Raw genomic sequence first — 12,129 nt, forward strand, 5'->3', positions numbered from 1 at the left:
AAACCAGATCAGGCTGAAAGAGAATAACTACCAGCTTACAATCTAAACCTATATAAAATATAATCCAAAAACATCCCTCAAAAAATAAAGGGTAATGAAGAAATTCTGTTCAGGCCAGCCCCGTGGCCTAGTAGTTAAGTTCGCATGCTCTGCTCTAGCAGCCTGCAGTTCGCCAGTTCGAATCCTGGGTGGGACCTACACACCACTCATCAAGCCATGCTGTGGCAGCATCCCACATAGAAGAATTAGAAGAACTAGAAGGACTTAGAACTATGATATACAACTACATACTGGGGCTTTGGGGAGAAAAAAAAAGAGGAAGTTTGGCAACAGAGCTTAGCTTAGGGCCAATCTTCCTTACCAAAAAAAAAAAAGCATAACTTTAAAAAAAAGTTAAAAAGAAGAAAGAAATTCTGTCAATCAAAAACTGAGGGAATTCTTCATTCACAGATCTGAATGAAAGGAAGTAATAAAAGATGCTCATGTTCATCAGGTAGAAGAAACGTTATCCCAGATGAACACTCGGAAATGCAATGAGAATAACTAGAGACTAAAAAGGTAATGCATGAGTAAATCTAGCATCAGCTGTATAAAACAACCATGATATATGGTGTTTAAAATTTACAATTAGTTAAAATTTTAAAAACCCAGGAATGTCATATGTGGCAGAAAGAGAGTAAGTGGAGAAGAGTTCTAAGTCCTTATATTGTTTCAAACGAGGGGAAACTCAACATTAAACAAGTCAAGTTTGCACATTACTATTTCTAGAATAAACATTAAAATAGTGGGAAAAGGTGTTTAATTTCCAAGGTTATAGAAGAACAACAGTGAGATAATAATAAAGACAACAACAAAATCAATCCAAAAGAAAGCAAGAAGTGACAAACAAAAGAACATGGGTCATGCAGTGCACATTGAAAGCAAAGAGTAAGATGGTGTATTAAGTGCTAGTATGTCAGTGATTGCATTAAAAGGAAATAGAATAAAAGGACAAATATTATCAGACTGGCCTAAAAAACAGAATCTCACTATATACTGTTTAAAACATCTGAAATACAGAAAGGTGGAAAGAAAAAGTATGGTAAATTATGTAGAATACAAATACTGAAATAAATGCTGGCCTGGCTCTGTTAATATCTGTCAAAGTAGAGTTTATGGTCAGAAATGTTGCTAGAGACAGAGCAATATCTTACAATAATAAAAGAGCCAATCCATCAGGCAAATATAACATTTCTAAATATGTATGAACCTAATGACACAGCCATGAGATTCATAAATTTGCAGAACAAAAAGGAGAAATAGACAAATCAATAATTACAATGGAATGTTTTAACATTCCAGTCATAGCACATAAAACTAGACCAATATTAGTAAGGATACATTAAAATTGGAAAAAATAATTTTAATACAAACTTTTATCAAGTTGACACATAATACACTATAAGAAGCACCTTGAGAGTATGTCTGTGTGTGTATGATATATACATCCAATTATATGCAGAACCTTTACAATAATTGATCATGTGTTATGATGCTATCATTCATATAGCATCATGTTAAAAAGATTGAAATCATACAGCATATGCTCTTTGATCACAATAGAATTAAACTAGAAATCAATAATAAACTGACAGTGTTAAAAATCCCCATGATTTTATATTATAAAAATACCTTTCTAAATAACGCATTGGTCAAAGAAGTCATAAGAGAAATTTTAAAATATTTTAAGCTGAATTTTACTGAAAAAAATAGAAATCAGAAAAAAAAGAATGTCCTCCAACTAGTCTTAGAAGGTGAGCGTATTTTTTGACTAAAGCATAACAAAACCATCACAATAGTTAAATTACAGACAAAACTCTTTCGTGAACACAAACGAAAAAAATCCCAAATTATTTGCCATACTGATCCATAATATAGAGAAAATCAATACTGCATCATTACTACATTGGTCATATTCTGGGACTGCGAGACCAGTCTAATGCTCAAAATGTAATATGACACATTGTTTAAAAACTAATGAGGAAAATCAAGTAATCATCACAATAGATGCAGAAAAATATTTGATAAAATTCACCATCAATTCGTAGCAAAATGTTTAGTGAACCAAGAATGGAAGGGAAATTTGTTAATATGAAAAATGGTATTTACAAAAATTCTACAGAAAACACCATACAAATTGTTGATATATTGAAAGCTTTCCTCTAAGATTGAACGAGACAAGGATTTTGGCTCTTACCACTTCACGTTAACATTTTACTAGATCCTAGCTAGTATAAGACTAAACAAAGAAGTAAAAGTTAAAAAACATTGTATAGAATGAATAAAACTCCAAGTGTTAAAATATGGCATGATTGAGCATGGAGAAAAAAAGAATCTAAAGATAAATTGTGAAAATTATTAAGTGAGTTTAGCAAAGTTGCTGAATATGACCAATATAAAAAATAGTTTCTACATATTAGCAACAAGCAGTTAGAAAAAATTTATAAAGGATACAAATTATAATAGAGTGGAAAGTCACAAAATACCTAGAGGTATACCACTTCTACATTGAAGTGTAAAAAGGGATGCAAGACTTCTACACTGAAAACTATAAAACATTTTTGAAAGGAATTTAACAGCACACATATAATGAAGGTATGCACCATGTTCATGAATTTTAAATATGATATTAAGAATACCAATTCTTTGCAATTGATCTATAAATGCAATGCATCTCGATCAAAACCCAAACACATATTTTCTGGAAATTTGCAGGCTGTTTCTAAAATTCATATGGAAATCTAAAGGGCCAGGAATAGTTAATTTGTAAGAACTCAGCTGGAAAAATTACCCATAGGTATGAAGACATTATAAAGTTATAGAAATTAAATTTATCAATGGAGCAGAACAGAGCCCTGTATTACGTTTCTAGGGCTGCATAGCAAAATGCCACAGACTGGGTGACTTAAACAGCAGAAATTTATTTTCTCACAATTGTAGAGGCTGAAAGTCCATGGTGTCAGCAGGTTTTGTTTCTCCTGAGGCCCCTTTCTGGCTTGCAGATGACTGTCTCCTTGTCGTGGCCTCACGTGGCTTTTTTCTCTGTGATTGAGCACTCCTGGTGTCTCTCCTTCATCTTATGAAGACAGCTTATAATATCCCAAATGTCTACTATCAGGTGAATGGATAGATAAATTAATATATCCATAAAAGAGAATACTATTTAGCAATAAGAACAAATGAACTACTGATACTTGCAACACCATGAATGAATCTTGCAGCTATGTAATGAAACAAGCCGGATACTAAACAGTGCATAGTGAATGAGTCCATGTATATGAATTTCAGAAAGAGACAAAACGATCCCTTGTTGAAAACAATCAAAATAGTGATTGCTTCTGTAAAGGGTGAATTTATTTAAATGGGGCACAGGGAACTTTCTTGTGTGTTGAATATTATAAACTCTTCATTGCAATGATACATATTGCATTTGGTATAAATTCCTCAAGATTTAACTAACCGTTCACTTCAAATTTATGCATTTTGTTGTATGAAAATTATACTACAATAAAATGCTTATAAGGACTATCAGAGAAAACGACTTGAGCAATCTACTGGTGATAGCCTGGATGTGTCTATTTCATGTACAAAATAATAACACTGATTACTTTCTTAATGTATTTATTAATTATCAATGTCAAAAACTGTTCCAAGCACTTTATGTGTATAAATTATTTTTACCCTCATGTTAAACTTATTAGAAAATACTATTATCCCCATTGTGCATATTAGTAAACTAAGGTACAACAAATTTAAGTAACTTGTTCAAGTTCAAATAACTAGTAAGTGAAAGAATTCAGATCCAAATCCAAGCGGACTGGCTCCGAAACCCATGTTACTAACAATTATCTTACACTCCAATTTTAAAGCAGAACTATCATGCTTTCATATGTGCAAATTTAAAGCTTCCTATTTATGTAGTTATATTCATAAAGCAATCATCCTACTAGTGCTAGCTTTTCAAAATTATAACTTTATCATCTTTCTGCCACTATTTTAATAACAATTTATGGCATCAATATTTTAGGGAACCAATCCACTCCCATTTGGAAATATATTCATACCATGTCTTTAAACAAAATAATTTTTTTTAACATTTTAAATGAAACCAAATCCACTGAAGACATGCAAAGTACCTTCATGCATTAAAGTAAGGGCAAAATTCATCAGTGAAACAGTCTATAAATTTGCAAACGAAGGAGTAAACACCTCTAGTAGCCATTGCACGAACTACTTATACTTATATCAATTACAAATGTTAATCAGTGTTTTTATGAATTACAAATAGATGTTTTCTTACTTTTTTAAAATTTGGCAATAATATTTAAAACATGATTAGACATCAATTATGAGCTCTTTAAATGTTCACTTTAAATATTGTTCTTAGCTCTATTAGTTCTTCTGACTTTTGAATAGCTTTTCCAGTATTAATTATGCTTCCTAGATATCAAGATATGAGCAAATTTTAATCCAAATTAAGTAAGACCTTTATGGGTTGCATGCATGTTTGTATCTGCAGATATCTTTGTTTGGTGAAAATTGAAGAATTGTCCATTTACGTCTACAGATCATCTAGAAATTTAGAGAAAAGCAAATATCTAATATTTTTGCTAATTTCATGAAAATTTTGCTATTATACTGAAAGAACCACTATCTGTATCAAATACTTAAATGATCATAACTTGTTTATGTCCTTTACAGCCAACTAGCAATGACTAAAGCTTTTTAATCAATCTTCTTTGCTATTTAGTCAATCGAGTTTGATAAATGTGATGGCATACAAAAACTAGACCAAATATTTGTCAATGCATTGTCATATATTGTATATGAAAGCTCGGTTATTTTTTTCTCAGAAAACTTTTTATAGTCATGTATAAATTTTTATAACAGATAGTTTCTTGTTTTTCTAATCTTGGGATACATCTTTTTTTCAATTATTAGGAAGCAATAATATGATTAAATGATAAACATGGGAAGAATTCACACTGCATGTTACATAAGATACGTTGCAAAGAAAAGAAAGGATTAAGGTTACACTCACACAGCACAGATCAATCAACCTTATCCAATTTGTATTGGTTTGATCAACGTGTTAGGGCATTCATTGAGTAAAATGGCATAGCAAAGATCAAATATTTGTTAAGTTGAGAGAAATCTTCAGTTTTTAAATGTTTTGAAAGTTCAGACTGGGACAAAAGTTTTGAGAATATATGCATAATAAATTTTTCTTTATATCTGAAATCTTTCACCCATTCCACAATTTATTGGTCATCATCCATTAACTACCAAGTGGTATCAAATGAAGCTGCCAATTTTGTAGATTAAAAATATTCTCATATCAAGCCAGCCCTGATGGCCCAGCAGTTAAAGTTTGGTGCACCTGTTCAGAGGCCTGAGTTCAGTCCCCAGGTGCAGAACCACACCACTCGTCTGTCAGTAACCATGCTGTGGCGGTGGCTCACATAGAAGAACTTAATTAAGGATCTACAACTAGAATATACAACTATGTCCTGGGGTTTTGGGGAGAAAACAAATAAAAAAAGAGGAAGGTTAGAAACAGATGTTAGCTCAGAGCAAATCTTTCCCAGAAAAAAAAATTCATATATCAGCAATTTTTATGGTTTTACCTAATACATAGTACTGAGGTAGGTGTTAGTATCATCGAGAATGTGGAATATAGTGCATTCTCTCTGGCCTAGTTGGGAGATCTAAGACTTTTACCACTGAATAAGGCAACAAGGCACAGTAACATGTGTTTAAGAGCCAAAGCACTAAGAGGAATTTTAGAAAAGAAGGAAATTCATATAGTCTGGAAGGTATTACAGACGGATGGGATGGAGCATTTCAATATATTTATATTGATGCATTTAAATAGTCTTTGGTAGATGTTGTTTAAGGGTACAAACTGGCAATGAGTAGTAAATAAATCCTAGAGATCTAATGCTCGGTATAATGAATATAGACAATAATTTTGTATTATAATCATCAAACTTGCTAAGAGACTAGAACTTAATTATTCCAACCACTAGAAAGAAATGATAATTATATAATACGATAGAGGTACTACTTATCACTCTAATGGCAATCATATTACAATATATAAATATATCAAATTAACATATTGTACACCTTAAATTTACACAATGTTATGTGTCAGTATATTTCAATAAAAATAGTCTTTTAAAATATGCATCCATAAAATATTTGGATACTACTGTATATGATATTAATCTTCTCTAACTTTGCAAACACCTGGAAACTTTTATTTTTTCCAGCGGTCATATGGCTATTTGATACTATAATCAAAATGAATGTGTATTTTGCATTTTTCTATTTTTTTCTACTGAGTTCAAAATGAATAATCAAACAACTCAGCCCTTATAAGACTATCTTCTGTACAAAAAAAATTCTTTTGTATCACAAAATCTATCAAAGTTTTGTTTACTCAATAGATAGTTACTAAACTAAAATTATGACCACATGACTATATAAAAATTCCTTCAAGGCTTCAACACTGATAAGTTGCATTTTATAAATAAAAGGAGATATGCCACATTGATATACCAAGGATATGTGCAACATTTTTGTCTCATGGAATGTATTTTGATATTTAGAGAGGGCTCCTAAAGCTTATGTTCTAAATCATAACCAAGAGATATTATACTACAACACTGTTAATACACAAGATCAGATCATACATAAGAAGATTCTTATTTCATGATAAAGACAATTTGAAACATATTCATTTTTTTTTAATTTTAGTTTCCATTAATCGTCATTAGAAAGTGACACATTTCTGGAGAAAATAGAAATCTTCAAGGTAATGCTGTTTCCATCCTGAGAGACAAAAATTTTATTGTCACATTAGTGATCCCAACTTGGAAGGAAGCAATGGCCACAAGATCATTGGAACACAGATTTTCAGGGCTCAAGATATATTACTATTGTTACTAGTTTTTATAGCTGTATATTCTTTGAAATAAATTTTTTAAGAGGTTCTGGAAATAATTTTCTCCACAGCCAGCCAGAAGACACCTAATTTGCATTCTCACTCAAATTTGATAATGGTTAGAAAATTAATTTCAATGCCTATAAAAGAAATGTATATAGAAAAGTATGCCTCAGACACTGTTTCATTGGACCCCAAGGACTATTCCTACAAATGTTAGGGATAGATATTTCTTAACAAATTAAAAGACATTTTTTTCCCTATTAAATGCAGCTAGCTTCCCCTTTTTATTCCAAGTTCTGCCTGTCATTGTTTTTATTTTTAATTTTCTGCAATTATACTGAGATTATAACTTTTTCCAAAAGTTCAACCTAAGACCATTTAGGCAGTTCTGCCTATAAACCTTCTGAACAAATGCTTGTTGTCTGTTCTAGTTTTAAAGGCTTACTAAATATTCAGTAGTCACTCTTGGAACCCCATTCCACTGTTTAATCACCCTTTACAGACATATTTTTCATTACTTCTAATACCAGAAGTCAAAATAGAGCTCTAGCATATTTGAAGCTAGCCCTGGTGGTTTAGTGGTTAAGATGCAGCGTTCTCACTACCATTGCCTGGGTTGTTTCCAGAGAAGCACACCACCCATATGTTGGTTGTCATACTGTGTCAGCTGCATGTTGTTATGATGTTGAAAGCTATGCCACCATTATTTCAAATACAAGCAGGGTCACCCATGGTGGACAGGTTTCAGGAGAGCTTCCAGACTCAGACAGACTAGGAGTTGGAATGGACTGGACGACACTAACAATAAAGTACATTTGAATCTACCTATAACATAAAATGAGTCCTATAACACGTTTCATACACAAAGATTTCCATCATTAAATCCACAATATCTTTAGTGTTTTATCATTTTCTTACAGATTAATTTCAAGGATTGTATAAAACAAGCAGCATATCAGTTACATCAGGTGTAAACCTAGATTAATGAAGTCAGTAACATTCGAGCTCTTAAGATTTTTCTCTATATCCTATAGATAAAAAAACGTTCTGGCCAACTCACGCTCCCACTATGGAAATAAAACATTTTGGTCTACTCCATAACTGATGTATACTATTGAATGTTTTAGTCTATTTTGTAATTGATGTGTATCACTGACCTTTTAGCTAAAGGTTCCAATAAATCTGAAGGCATGAGCCACATAAAACAGGCTAGAGTTTTCTAATCATTCCAAGGACAAACTCTTAGAGCCTTCACCAGTTAATGGGAAATCCTAAATTGCAGGATGAATCTAGCAGTGAGAAAAATGTAGGACTCTGTTCTGGCCCATGGACACTCTAGAAGAACTCATCTCAGGATTTGTGTCATTGTCAAGTGAATTTGAACATTCAAAGAAGACTTTGGAACTAATCCAGGCAGTTGGAAAACCTTTGTCTGTGATCTGAACAGAAATCTAGAATAGCTTTGCCCAAAACAATTGCTTGAAGGCCAGTTCATCTCTTGGCCCGCAGCCTCCAGGGCTTCTATTCAAGTTTGTCTTGGATTGGTAAAAGCTCAGCGTGAAATCAAATAAATGTTAAGGAGCCTAAAATCTATCTTAATATTTTCATTGGAAATATCTACTTTATTTTCTCAATAGCCCAGAGTTCTAGAAAAGAACCAGAATTGTCATGGAACAGCAGATGTCTTGATTAAAGAATTATCAAATATCTTTTGTGTTCTATCACTTTGTTAAATTAAAAATATATATGTATAACATCTTTATCTGTTTTAAAATTTTTATAGCAGTGCTAAGGAGGTAAAACACCTCTGCTGATCTGTCTTCCTCTCAATATTTCACCCAGTGTTTGATAATCAACTTTACTAAACAAATGAATTAATTTTTTGAAGAATTGTAGATTAAAGAAATATATATCTGTCAGTAAGGTATGAATCAAGAAATATAAGCAAAACTTTAAAAGAATACTTTAAAAATAGTAATTTTCCCCAGAATTTAATTATATAAAACTGTTTGGTGAATCAACTCTTTTCTTTCTTTGCCCTAGCTAAATGAATATGTTTATCTGTGAATTAAACTACACACTTAACTGAAGTTTCTGTTGAAATTTAATTCTGAATAAAAGTAATATCAAAGTTGGTGTCTTCTATTTCCAAACTACCTATAAATACTCATAAAGTTTTTTCCATATGATTTTGTTACTGGGGCAATCAACTGTGAAAGGTTACTTTTGAAAAGTCACTAGATAAAATATGAAGTTTCTTTATTAAAATTAAACATTATACAAACCAATAAGAATTCTTCTCAGACAAAAAATTTTCACTGACTATCAAGACATTCTGAAGTGACTAAATTCCAGCAGCTACATTCTTATGCAGGAAGGAAGTACACTAGCTGAAAAATATACCCCCTCAAGTGTTTTTTTGACAGCAGGTAGCTTCTCCTGAGGAGGAGGAGAGAGAAAAAGAGGCAGTTGGCACAAGCTGCAGGTGGCTGCTGAGGGGGCGATGTCATTTGGGAAGCACAGTAAGTGGCCTGGTCTCCTGAGAAGGAGGTGACAGTTGGAGACAGCAGCAGGTGTTTGCTATGAGGGAGAAAGACCTCTTGCCAGAGTTGTCAATGATTGTTTTCGTGCATTTTCACTGCAAAAATCTGGTATTTGGCATTTTAACTGACAGAACCAGATACACTTAAAAATAATTATGAAACCTCACTTTTTGCCGGCTTAAAAACATCACAAAGCCATATTTCTGCTAATGATTGAGTCTGAAACTCAACAATTGGCAAAATGTTAAAGATGATTTTATATTATTTTCTTCAATTGAAAATTTTCTTTTAAAAAGCAAGTTTCTGAATATCTGAAGTAGAACAAAATTTTAGAATATGAAAGATATAATCACCAATTTAATCAGTAATTAAGAGCAGGAAAACAGAGGGCTATTACTCAAGTTGGTTTCTAAATGAACAAATTCCAAGCCACCATGATCATTTTCGTGGTGCATAAATTACCTATTTCAAGTCTTATCTACCTATTATCTAAAAGTAGAATTTATAAAAAGGGCCTTCTTGCAGTTAACCCACAAGACACTGATTATCATAAGGTTTTATTTCAGAATTGCTAGGACCATTGAAGTAGCTTTCATGAGCAACATTGGGAGATTTGGGAGGCCTGAAGTTTGAAAGGTAACCAGCATAAAAATGACAACATTAGCAGTACTCTATTTTCAAGTTCTAATGACTGTTTATAGAATATATAGAATTTGTAGAATGATTATAGAACACTCAAAAGTATATAAAATACTGGGAGTATGTTCCATAAATATGGGAATTCATTTCTGGACAATTATTTATTCTACCAAGATTGCATCCCTTTTGCAGCTCTGGTTTGCATGAGAAACTGGCAAATGACAACGGGAACAAGCTAGTGCAATAACCAGCAAAAGTAGCCCTGCCAATTATCCACTTCACTGTGCTCCATAAGCAGAGACTCCTTCCAGAAATCCCAGCATGTAGAGGCAAAGGTCCAGCTATGATGTGTTTAAGTATTTATTTTGTAATCACTAAATACAAGAGGGCAGAGTTTTGAAATTTTTGCTTGAGGAGCCGGTAGCATTTCTAGGTCACAATTAGCAACTGAATGTATAACAATTTATTAGTTTATATAAAATAAAAACAGAAAGTTGAGGAAATGGAAATATGATAAAAGGAAAGGGAAGGACAAGCATGATGATAAAATAAGCATTTTTTGTTGTTTTTATTAGTCATTCCATCCAAATTGTTTCTAAGAGGTGCCTTAGTTAAGAGCATTGAGTTCAAACAGCCTAAAACATCAAATATGATTAAGCAAAATATGAGTACCAAAGATAGCAGTTGTTTATATCTGTGATGTGAATGTAGATGGTGTGTGTTTTGTGTTTATGGTTAAAACAGGAAAAGAGAAAAGTATCACATGTGATGCATAAATCTTACTGTTTCTAAAAGCTCTTAGGAAGTTAGTTTTTTTCCCAGAAGGCCAATGCTTACAATGAAAAATGGTGACATTTCAATAGTTTTTCTTAGAAAATTAAAGGTGACTTGAAAAGAAACGAAATATATTTTGGTGCATTACATCTATTGGGAGATTCCTTAAAGCAATAGGAAGAAATACTATTCCTAAGGTTCTGTTCTTAGAAGATGAAGAGCTTAAAGTGAACTTTTCATTTGGTTTACTCTGAGGGCTTCTCCTCCTCAGTGTGATTAATGTTATCCACACTTGAGTAGAAATTCGCTTGGAAGAAGCCTTTGATAACTATGGTTTCTAAACTTGTTGTGCACAAAATGGAATATGTGTTATCTAACTTGCATTGAGCATACTTGTAAGCATACCAATTGCTTCCTTTTCACCAGAACAATGTGATATCCACAACTGGCATAGCAAAGTATATTCCAAAGAAATTAGTATCACTATAGAAAGCACTACAAAATATGATATGCTAATAACTTACTGATGATTCCAAATAGACACATAACTCTTACCAATGGCTATGCTTTAAAGTACAAAGCATTTCTTATTGAAATCAAATAACTGAGTCATGGTGAGGTCAATTCGATTATTTCAGGCGTGTTATAGTTTACAATAAGATTTATTTACCAATAAGAGAAACAGGTGTAAGCAATCAGTTCTTTAGAGGCATTAGTGATGGGAAGGAGTCTGGGAAAAGGAAATATTTAGTCTATAAAACAAACAAAAGGGGCTGGCCCCATGGTGTAGTGGTTAAGTTCTGTGCATTCCACTTAGGTGGCCCAGGATCACAGGTTTGCATTCTGGGCACAGACCTACCACTCGTCAACCAGGCTGAGGGAGTGACCCACATACAAAGTAGAGGAGAATTAACATGAACGTCAGCTCAGAGTGAATCTTCCTCAGCAAAAAAAAAAAAAAAAAAGCCCCTAAATTTAAATAGTGTTATTTTGGCAGTATTAGTAAAAATTCAAATTTTCAATAATTAGGGGAAAAAAGAGGTGTGTCCCCCCAAAAGTCAATTCACTTACACAAAAGACACAGCTCTAATTTAAATATGCATCAATTTTTCAAAAAAATGTCCTTACATATTAATTTCTCATACATTAGCCATGTAATCTTGGTTAAATTACTTCTTTGCA

This window comes from Equus asinus, chromosome X (genome assembly GCF_041296235.1).
Source record: "Equus asinus isolate D_3611 breed Donkey chromosome X, EquAss-T2T_v2, whole genome shotgun sequence".
In the NCBI taxonomy this organism is placed as follows: domain Eukaryota; kingdom Metazoa; phylum Chordata; class Mammalia; order Perissodactyla; family Equidae; genus Equus; species Equus asinus.